Genomic DNA, 11,316 nt, shown 5'->3' on the forward strand with positions numbered 1-11,316 from the left:
GACATGGCGTGGGGACATGGGACACGGCATGGGGACATGGGACACGGCGTGGGGACATGGGACACGGCATGGGGACATGGGACACGGCGTGGGGACATGGGACACGGCATGGGGACATGGGACACGGCGTGGGGACAGGGGACACGGCGTGGGGACAGGGGACATGGCGTGGGGACATGGGACATGGCGTGGGGACAGGGGACACGGCGTGGGGACAGGGGACACAGCGTGGGGACAGGGGACACGGCGTGGGGACAGGGGACATGGCGTGGGGACATGGGACACGGCGTGGGGACAGGGGACACGGCGTGGGGACATGGGACATGGCGTGGGGACAGGGGACATGGCGTGGGGACATGGGACACGGCAAGGGGACATGGGACACGGCAAGGGGACATGGGATGGGGACACAGCAAGGGGACATGGGGACACGGCGTGGGGACCGGGGACACAGTGAGGGGACAGGGGACACGGCAAGGGGACATGGGATGGGGACACAGCAAGGGGACATGGGGACACGGCAAGGGGACATGGGATGGGGACATGGGATGGGGACATGGGACACGGCGTGGGGACAGGGGACACAGTGAGGGGACAGGGGACACGGCAAGGGGACATGGGATGGGGACATGGGATGGGAACATGGGATGGGGACATGGGACACGGTGTGGGGACAGGGGACACAGCGAGGGGACATGGGGACATGGCGAGGGAACATGGGACACGGCGTGGGGACAGGGGACATGGCGTGGGGACAGGGGACATGGCGAGGGGACACGGCATGGGGACACGGCAAGGGGACATGGGGACATGGTGAGGGGATATGGGATGGGGACATGGGATGGGGGCATGAGACACGGCGTGGGGACAGGGGACATGGCATGGGGACATGGGGACACAGGATGGGGACATGGGATGGGGACATGGGAGACGGCGTGGGGACAGAGGACATGGCGTGGGGACATGGGATGGGGACATGGGGACACAACGTGGGGACATGGGGACATCGGGACACTGGGGACACGAGATGGGGACACCGGGGGACACGTGTTGGGGACACCGGGGACACCGGGATGGGGACACCAGGGACATGGGGATGGGGACATGGGGACACGGCTAGGGGACACTGAGGGACATGGGTTGGGGACACCAGGGGACACGGGATAGGGACACTGGGGACACCGGGATGGGGACACCAGGAGATATGAGATGGGGACACTGGGGACACTGGGATGGGGACATGGGATGGGGACACCAGGGACATCAGGATGGGGACATGGGGACATGAGATGGGGACACCAGGGGACATGGGATGGGGACACTGGGGACTCTGGGATGGGGACACGGGATGGGGACACCAGAGGACACAGGATGGGGACACCGGGGACATGGGATGGGGACATGGGGACATGAGATAGGGACACGATGATGGGGACACCAGGGGACATGGGATGGGGACACGGGGACACGGGGCTGGGCACATGGCATGGGGCCCCCGGGGACATCAGGATGGGGACACCGGGGACATCGGAATGGGGACATGGGAACATGAGATGGGGACACGAGATGAGGACACCAGAGACATGGGATGGGGACATGGGGACACGGGTTGGGGACACCGGGGACACGGGGATGGGGGCATGGGCTGGGGACACCGGGGACATCGTGGACATCGGGATGGGGATACAGGGGACACAGAGCTGGGGATACAGGGTGGGAACACTGGGGGACACAGGGCTGGGGGACACAGGGCTGAGGACATGGGGCTGGGGACACTGGCGGACACGGGGCTGGGGGACACCAGGGAACATGGGGCTGGGGGACATTGGGCTGTGGGATACGGGGCTTGGGATACAGGGCTGGGAACACCATGAGATGTGGGGCTGGGGGACATGGAGCTGTGAACACTGGGGGACATAGGGCTGGGGATACAGAGTTGGGGGACAAAGGGCTGGGGACACCAGGGGATGTGGGACTGGGGCTATGGGGCTGTGAACACTGGGGGACATGGGGCTGGGGGACACCAGGGGATATGGGCTGGGGACATCGGCGACATGGGGCGGGGGGACACGGGGGCAGCCACTGGTCCAAGGTGGGGATGAGACCCGGCCAGCTCATGACACGGGTGACAGGCTGAGCCCCGACCAGCTCGTGACACATGTGTGACAAAAAGAGGCCCAGCCAGCTCATGACATGTGTGACAGGGCCTGTTGAGCTTGTGACACATGTGTGACAAGGGCTGAGACCCATCCAGCCCTCATGACACGGGTGACAGGCTGAGCCCTGGCCAACCCTTGTGACATGTGTGACCAGGGTTGAGACCCATCCAACTCGTGACACGTGTGACAGGGATGAGTCCCATCCAGCTTGTGACACATGTGACAGGCTGAGCCCTGCCCAGCTCTCGTGACACGGGTGAAAGGCTGAACCCCATCCAGCTCTCGTGACACGTGTGACAAAGGCTGAGACCTGGCCAGCTCATGACACGTGTGACAAGGGCAGAGGCCTGGCCAGCTCGCGACACGTGTGTGACAGTCTGAGCCCTGGCCAGCTCTCGTGACACGTGTGACAAGGGCTGAGACCCATCCAGCTGTGGTGACACGGGTGACAGGCTGAGCCCTGGCCAGCTCTTGTGACACAGGTGACAGGCTGAGGCCCATCCAGCTCTCATGACACTGGTGACAGGCTGAGCCCTGGCCAGCTCTTGTGACACGGGTGACAGGCTGAGGCCCATCCAGCTGTGGTGACACGGGTGACAAGGGCTGAGCCCTGACCAGCTCTCGTGGCACGTGTGACAGGCTGAGACCCATCCAGCTCTCGTGACACGGGTGACAAGGGCTGAGCCCTGGTCAGCTCTCATGACACCGGTGACAGGCTGAGACCCATCCAGCTCTTGTGACACAGGTGACAGGGCTGAGCCCTGGCCAGCTCTCGTGACATGGGTGACAGGCTGAGACCCATCCAGCTGTGGTGACACGGGTGACAGGCTGAGCCCTGGCCAGCTCTTGTGACACGTGTGACAGGCTGAGACCCATCCAGCTGTGGTGACACGGGTGACAGGCTGAGCCCTGACCAGCTCTGGTGACACGTGTGACAGGCTGAGACCCATCCAGCTCTGGTGACACGGGTGACAGGCTGAGTCCTGACCAGCTCTCATGACACGGGTGACAAAGGCTGAGGCCCATCCAGCTCTCATGACACGGGTGACAAAGGCTGAGGCCCATCCAGCTCTCGTGACACTGGTGACAAGGGCTGAGCCCTGGTCAGCTCTCATGACATGGGTGACAGGCTGAGACCCATACAGCTCTGGTGACACGGGTGACAGGTTGAGCCCTCCCCAGCTCTGGTGACACGTGTGACAGGCTGTGACCCATCCAGCTCTCATGACACGGGTGACAAAGGCTGAGGCCCAGCCAGCTCTCGTGACACTGGTGACAGGGCTGAGCCCTGGTCAGATCTCATGACACGGGTGACAGGCTGAGACCCATCCAGCTCTGGTGACACGGGTGACAGGCTGAGCCCTGACCAGCTCTCATGACACGGGTGTCCAGCTGTGACCTCCTGGCTGCCACCCCAGCCCCGAAACAGGAACCGGGTGTCCCATTCAGCCCCCCCCGCGTGTCCCCAGGGTCCCCGCCCTCCCCGGGTGGCCGTGGGGGGGTCACCAGCCCCGTGCCCGCACCCGCGGGGGTGCGGGGGCGTCACCCGCCCCGAAAGCAGAAGCTGCGGCGGCTTCGGGGAAACAAAACTGAAAAGAGTGGCGGGGGGGACACGGGGGACGTGGGGAGACGGGGGGGCATGGGGGACACGAGGGGGACACGGGGAACAGGGGGACACGGGGGATATGGGACATGGGGGACACGGGGGAAAATGGGACATGGGGGGCTAAGGGGGGGACATGGGACGACACGGAGGATACGGGGGGACATGAGAGGGAGACGGGGGGAGGCGGGACATGAGGCACAGGGAGGGACACGGGACACGCGGGGGATACGGGGTGGACACAGTGAGGTCAGGGGACACGGGGGACGCGCGGGGGCGACACAGCGCACGGAGGATACGGGGACACACGGGGGACACGCGGGGGACACGCGGGGGGCACACGGGGGGACAGAGGGCCCCCCACCCCACGGTCACCCATCCCCGGGGGACCCACTTTCCCCGGGTATCCCCCCCACGCACCCCACGGACACCCGGGACCCACCTGCGCTCCGGGGCCACCGCGCGGCGCTTCCGCACGTGGGAGGGACCGGCCCCGCCCCTCCGGCCCTGGCCCCGCCCCCCGACCCCGCCCGTGTCCCTCGTGTTCCCCCGTGTCCCCCTTCCCGTGTCCCCCCTCGTGTCCCACTCCCATGTCCCTCAAACTGTGTCCCCACCTGTGTGTCCTCCCCAGGTTCCCCCCTTGCCCCCCTTCCCGTGTCCACCCCGTGTCCCACTCCAGTGTCCCCCCCCGTGCTTCCCTTCCCGTGTCCCCCATCCTGTGTCCCCCCGTGTCCCCTCCTGTGTGTCCTCCCAGTTCCCCCCGTGTCCCCCTTCCCGTGTCTGCCCCGTGTCCCACTCTGGTGTCCCATTCCCACCCCGTGCTCCCCCTCCCGTGTCCCTCATCCTGTGTCCCCCCTTCCGTGTGTCCCCCCTCGTGTCACAATTCCCGTGTCCCCCTCATCTCCCCCCACACGATATTTCCCCCCCTCTCCTTATGTTCCACCCCCCCCGCCACCCAGCAGACACCTAATTAACATACACTTTACATATATTTGCATAACACCGCCCACCCCACGTGACGCGCGGGGCTCCCCGGAGTGGGCGGGCACCCCCTTCGCACGGCCCTCCCTCCAGTCTGTGATTGGCCCCTCTCCTTGTCACTCTCCACGCTCGCCCCGCCCCGCCCCTCCCGGGGTTATTGCCCGGCAACGGGGGGCGGAGCGAAGAGGGTGAGGGGGCGTGGCCTGGGGCGGGGCGCGATCCCCAAATTTGGGGCGGAATCGCGTTCCTGAGCTGCCAAATTTGGGGGTGTCGGGAATTATTTTGGGGAAGCCCGGTCCCGGAGCTGCCCGAGTCACACCCGGATCTACGGGTTTTGGGGTTTTCTCCCCATTTTTCAGCCCGGGTTCACCCCACGGATCCCGGGGACCCACGTTCCTGCTCCCGGATCGGGACCGGCCCTGCCGCTTCCCAAAAAACCACCAAAACTGCCCGTTTATGGGGTATTTCCTCAAGGATCCCGTTCATGTCCCGCTCCCGCCCTGCGGGGTGATTCCTGCAGAAATCGGGGTGATTTGGGGTGGATTTTGACCATTTCTGTCCTCAAGGGGGGATTTGGGGCAGATTGGGGTGATTTCTGTCCCCAAGGGGGGCATTTGGGGCAGATTCGGGGGAAACGGGACGCTCGGGGATTTCCGCTCCTTCACATCTGCCTCCCTGTTTTGGGAACCTCAGCAAACCGCTTTGATCTTTTATTTTCGTTTCTAATTTCCATCTTTTATTTTAATTTTTTATTTTTTGTCTTTTTTAATTTTATTTTTAATTTTTTATTTTAACTTTAATTTTAATTTTAATTTTAATTTTTAATTTTATTTTTTTATTTTTATTTTATTTTTATTTTTATTTTTTAAAATTTTTTTATTTTTATTTTATTTTTTATTTTTAGTTTTTATTTTCATTCTTTATTTTATTTTCTTTTTTATTTTCATTTTAATTTTATTTTTATTTTTATTTTTTATTTTATTTATCTTTTATCTTTTATTTTTATTTTTAATTTTATTTTTAATTTTGATTTTTATTTTCTTTTTCATTTTCGTTTTTCATTTTCCATTTTCATTCCCCCCCAATTTGCCGTCCAGCCCCGGGGTCCCTCCACCACTGACACTTGTCCCCGTGTCCCCGTGTCCCCAGCTCCACTCCCAAGCCCAGCACAGGCTGAACCCCCCATCATTTCAGGGTCACCACAACCGAAATCACAGAGCTGGGGACCTTCCCTTTCGCTTCTTCACCGAAACCAAACCCATTTTCAGCCGCCGCGCCGGGCGCGACACCTCGGGGACACCCACGCGTGTCCCGCGGTCGCTGTCACACCGATGTCCCCCCCCTCGCCCCTTCGTTGTCCCCATTTCAGGTTCAACTCCGCCGCTGCCGTGAGGGGGCGCACTTGGCCCGGCCCACGCGGGTCGGGACGGGATTCCCGGAGCCGCCGTCACCGCAGCCACCGCGTCCCGCAGCCCCGCGGTGTTTTGGGCTCATTCCGCCGGGTTTTGGCCACAGAACCGGCCCGAAACCACCTCGGGGAGCGAACCCGCCGCCCAATCTACCTCAAATCACATTTATTTGCTCATTAATTAACGGGGGGCGGCACAACACAGCACCCCCTTGGCTCTTTTTCTTCCATAATTTTGTCGTCTCCTCCTCCGGGGAAATGGGGGAAAAACCCCAATTCTGCCCCATTTTCAGGGGTTTTCCCCATGGCCAGAGCTCAGCTCAACCTCCCACCACCGACCCCAACCCATGATGTCCACGAGCTCCGAAATTATTCGCCCTGTGGGTTTTTAATCCCATTTCGACGTCTCCTTTTCTTTCCGTGGCGGCTCCTTTGCCCCAAAGCGCTCGGGGTTGGTAAAGCTCAGTCCTATCTCAGCGGTGGACATGGCTATGGGGACAATGGGCTTATTCTCCAAAATAAACCAAACCCTCGATATTTGGGATGGCGGGGGTTGGGTGGGATGAAAAATGGGATTATTTGAGACTTTGTTCTCCAAAAAATGGTGGTTACACCCCAAATAAACCACCAACAACCTTCCTGGCGCCTGTTCTGGGGTCAAGGCAAAAGGAATTGTCGGAGGTGTTGAGAACACGGAGTATAAACCCCATCCTTGGGGGATTTTCACCCCAAAATGCCACAATTTTGGGAGGAGAAGCTCCACGTTCTCCGTTATCCCCATGGTCTCCTCCCATAGTGAAATTTTTGCGTATCAACCACATTTTTGGTGTTTTTAAGAGGAATTGGGAGTTCCTTGTGAGCAACCTGCTCCCCACAGCGTCCCCGCACCTCAGGGTGCCACGTGTTGGCAAATATTCGTTGAAAACAAGTATTTTGACCCAAATCGGCCTTCCCCTCCAGGTGCTGGGAGATCCTCTTGCTGTGGACCAGCAGGGTTCTGATTTTGGGGGTGATTTGGTGTCAAGAGCCCCATTTTCTTGGCCCCTCCGTGTGCCCCGTGGAAGGGGATAAGCTGGGAATTTGGGGACAATCTGAAAAGCGAATGCCACCAGGTCTATGATTAAAGCTGGGATTAAAGCTGGGTTTTGGGGCCCAGGGCTGGGACTAAAGATGGGTTTTGGAGGTGGGATTAAAGCTGGGTTTTGGGGCTCAGGGCTGGGATTAAAGCTGAGTTTTGGGGTTCAGGGCTGGGATTAAAGCTAGGTTTTGGGGCTCGAGGCTGGGACTAATGTCAGATTTGGGGGCTCAGGGCTGGGATTAAAGCTGGGTTTTGTGGCCCAGGGCTGGGATTAAGGACAGGTTTTGTGGTCTGAGGCTGGGACTAAAGCTGGGTTTTGGGGTTCAGGGCTGGGATTAAAGCTGTTTTTTGGGGCTCAGAGCTGGGACTAAAGCCAGGTTTTGGGCCTCATGGCTGGGACTAAAGTCGGGTTCTGGGGCTCAAGGCTGGAACTAAAGCTGAGTTTTGGGGCTGGGATTAAAGCTGGATTTTGGGGTTCAGGGCTGTGGTTAAAGCTGGGTTCTGGGACTAAAACCAGGTTTTGGGGCTCATGGCTGGGACCAAAGCTGGGTTCTGGGGCATGGGGTTGAGGTTAGAGCCGGGTTTTGGGGCTCAGGGCTGGGGCTAAAGCCAGGTTTTGGGGCTCAGGGCTGGGGTTAAAGGTGGGCTTTGGGGCTCATGACTGGGACTGAAGCCGGGTTTTGGGGCTCAGGACTGGGACTGAAGCTGGGTTTTGTGGCTCAGGCTGGCACTAAAGCCAGGTTTTGGGGCTCAGGTCTGGGGTTAAAGACGAGTTTTGGGGCTCAAGACTGGGACTGAAGCCGGGTTTTGGGGCTCAGGTCTGGGGTTAAAGATGAGTTTTGGGGCTCAGGACTGGGACTGAAGCCGGGTTTTGGGGCTCAGGACTGCGACTAAAGCCAGGTTTTGGGGCTCAGGGCTGGGATTACAGGCAGGTTTTGGGGCTCACGGCTGGGACCGAAGCCGGGTTTTGGGGCTCAAGCCTGTGCCCCAGGTACCACCCCCCTCCCAAGGCCGCCGAGATCCCTCCGGTCGGGCCGATTGCACCGTTGCTTTTTATGGGCAAGAGAACGGGCTTGTTTGGAGCTTCCCGGCCTGTAAGATCATCCGGGCGGGCTGAGCCGGCGCTTTAAGGACGCGGCGCTGCGAGGGGTCCCCGCGCGTCCGCTCGTCACCCCCGCCCGCCGTTGCTATTTGGGGGCCGCTGAGTCGCCGGGGAAGCGGTGACGGGATGTTCTGCGCGCGGTGGCACCAAGGGACGCGCCGCGAGTCACCGTCGCTCACCGGGGTCGGGTGACAAAGGGACGCGATGAGGCGGAACCCCATTTCGGTTTTGTCCCCCCCCGCCTCCCGGTTCGGTGCTGGAACATCAACGGTGTCACACGCGGGGTCTCAGCGTCCCCAGGGGACACTTTGGGGACACACGCTTGTCCCCGGGGGGTTCCGGATCCCTCACTGGGGCTCCTCGATAACATTTCCACAGCGGAATAATTAAAACAATCAAGCACGGCTGAGAGGATGGGATTAATTCCTTGCTTTGTTGATTCAGCTCAGCATCCACTTTAACGCCTTAAACCCGCTTTAATTAAACCAATCTGCTGCGGGAACGGGACTTCCCTGCGTTCCTTTTGCTGCCGTTTCTTTTAGTTCGGTCGATTTGGGCTCATTTTGTTGGGGTTTTGTCGCCGGGTTTGTTTTTTGGCTCAAAACCCCCGAACCAGCAGAAATCGGGCGGTGGAGCTGGGAAAACACAGCGCTCGGGGGGGGGAACGTGCAGCTCCAAGGGCGCTAACAGCCGGTCGGGGTTCGTCTCGCTGATTCCACACAACCACGTCCTGGCAGCCGTGCAGAAAGGCCCTGGTTCTTCCCAAGCTTCGTGACCTAAAGGGAGAGCACAAAACTCCTTTTTCTCCTTTAAAAAACCCAAGCGAACGAAGCGCAAATCCGAACTAACGGTGTTTAAGGCAGGCAAAACTCAAAGAGTGCGAAGGGAAGGAGAAAAAGCTTTTCAGCGCTTGTTTAATTTAATTCGTGCTTTCAAAAAACTCAGCTACACCCACCTCCAGACGAGATTAAACTGATTTTAAGATTGCTACCAGCCTTTCTAGGCAAGGTCTTACGCTTTTACCATAAGGTCTGATATTCTTACCAAATTACTCCGATAATCAATAAACTTCATCATTACCCTTTGCCCCGTTTTATGGAAAACTATTCCACTGATTTCTCACCCATCCAGCTTCTTTGTGTAGTTCCTGAATATCTTCCGCTGGCACAGGGGAGGGGTTTCAGCCCGCCAAAAACCCATTTTCACAAGTGCGCACAGGACATCATCGCTGCAAAACGCTTTGAGATAGAGCAGGGTAACTTATTTCACTTGGAAAGGCGCTTAAGGCATGGGGGCCTCGCCGGGTTGCGCCGCGGCGCAGGGGACAAGGACATCTCCCCTCGTCCCGCCCTGGCCGGGGGCAGCGGGCGCTCACGGGGTTGACGGCGCGGTTGGCAGCGCCCCCGGCATCGCTGCGCCCTGAGGTCACCGGCCCGCGGCGCCGCGGCACGGGCGGCCGGAGGAGCCGCCAAGACGCTCCTCTTGGCTCCGAACCAAAGCTTTCCCAGCCCTCCGGACCCCGGAGCAGGTGCCGGGAGCGGGGGGGGGCGCTGCGCGGTTCTTTGTGCTGTGTTGCCGGAGGAGGGGAGGGGGGGGTTCAATCCGGCGGGGTGGGTGCGGGGCCGGGAGCGCGGCCAGCGGGAGGTGGAGGGATGCCAGGACGCTGAGCGCAAGGGCTGCCTTGGGCTCCGCGCAGCCAGCGCTGCCCTAAAATAGTCGTGGTCGGGGCGGGGGGATTAGCCGGGGCATTCCTGCGCCCCCGGCCGCCGACCCGCCACGCCGAGCTAAATTAAATCCTGAGCGCAGCCACGAATCCTTCGGCCCCGGGGCCGCTGCTCCTCCCTCCGCCAAACGTCGCCGGGATTTGCGGACGCTGAGTTTTCGGCTCGTTAAGCTCGGTTTTTGCGGGAGGCGGGGGGAGGTTGATTCGGTGCCTCCCGAGGGTATTTAGAGGTGACAAAACGCTGCCCGGCGCTCGGTGTGTGCTTAAACCCACGGTCTGACGGGTGTCGCGGGGTCCGGCCCCCCCCGCGCAGGAGAACGGGGCTGGGGGGACCCTCCGGGTTCTGCCCCAAAAAGCCACAGAAGCATTGAAATAAATCAAGAATGAGATGTCGGTGAAGGGTTTGGTGTTTGGGCTTCTTGGCACCATCTTCCCACAGTCAGAGGTAAACTGAGGCAGGGCGTCCGTCAGTCTTTCCCACACCTGTCCTGCCGATGGTCACCTTAGGGTCACCTTGCCCATAAAAACCAGAGTCGTGTTCTTGCTGCTCGTCCTCGGGCTCCTCCGATGTCCCACATTGTGGCTCCTTGTCCCCGCAGCTCCGTGTCCTCCACCCCTGGGCACGTCGCTGGGGATGTGGCCCAACCTCAAAGGGCCCCCCAGTTCCACCTGCGGGACGTCTTGTTCTGCTGAGGGACCTCAGCCCACCTCGTGGTTCTTCCTCAGAGCGGGGTCACCACCAACGTTGTGCCTGGGAGAGGTTTCTGTGACCTGGTTCTCCATCCTAGTTCTCCACCCCCAGTTCTTCATCTTGGTTCTCTACCCTTGGTTCTTCATCCCTGGTTCTCCAGCCCTGGTTCTGCATCCTGGTTCTTCATGCTGGTTCCCCATCCCTCGTTGACCATCCTGGTTCTCCGCCCCTGGTTCTCCATCCTGGTCCTCCATCCTGGTTCTTCATCCTCATTCTCCATCCCTAGGTGACCATCCTGGTTCTCTACCCCTGGTTCTCCATCCTGGTCCTCCATCCTGGTTCTTCATCCTGGTTCTCCATCCCTAGCTGACCATTCTGGTTCTCCAACCTGGATCTCTACCCCTGGTTCTCCATCCTGGTCCTCCATCCTGGTTCTTCATCCTGGTTCTCTATCCCTAGTTGACCATCCTGGTTCTCCATCCCTAGTTCTCCAGACCTGGTTCTGCATCCTGGATCTCTACCCCTGGTTCTCCATCCTTGTTCTTCATCCTCGTTCTTCATCCTGGTTCTT

At 59.7% G+C, this 11,316-nt stretch overlaps 1 long non-coding RNA gene across 1 annotated transcript; it reads right to left on the reverse strand.

The window, feature by feature from the left end:
- Positions 1 to 8,745: 8,745 nt before the first annotated feature.
- On the reverse strand, positions 8,746 to 11,091 carry LOC139826949 (uncharacterized). The gene is made up of 2 exons (XR_011737108.1): positions 9,455 to 11,091; positions 8,746 to 9,107 (listed from the first exon to the last, which is right to left on the reverse strand). It is a non-coding gene; the product is annotated as an uncharacterized lncRNA (long non-coding RNA).
- Between the last annotated feature and the right edge of the window lie 225 nt (positions 11,092 to 11,316).

Source organism: Patagioenas fasciata, chromosome 1 (assembly GCF_037038585.1).
Source record: "Patagioenas fasciata isolate bPatFas1 chromosome 1, bPatFas1.hap1, whole genome shotgun sequence".
Lineage (NCBI taxonomy): Eukaryota > Metazoa > Chordata > Aves > Columbiformes > Columbidae > Patagioenas > Patagioenas fasciata.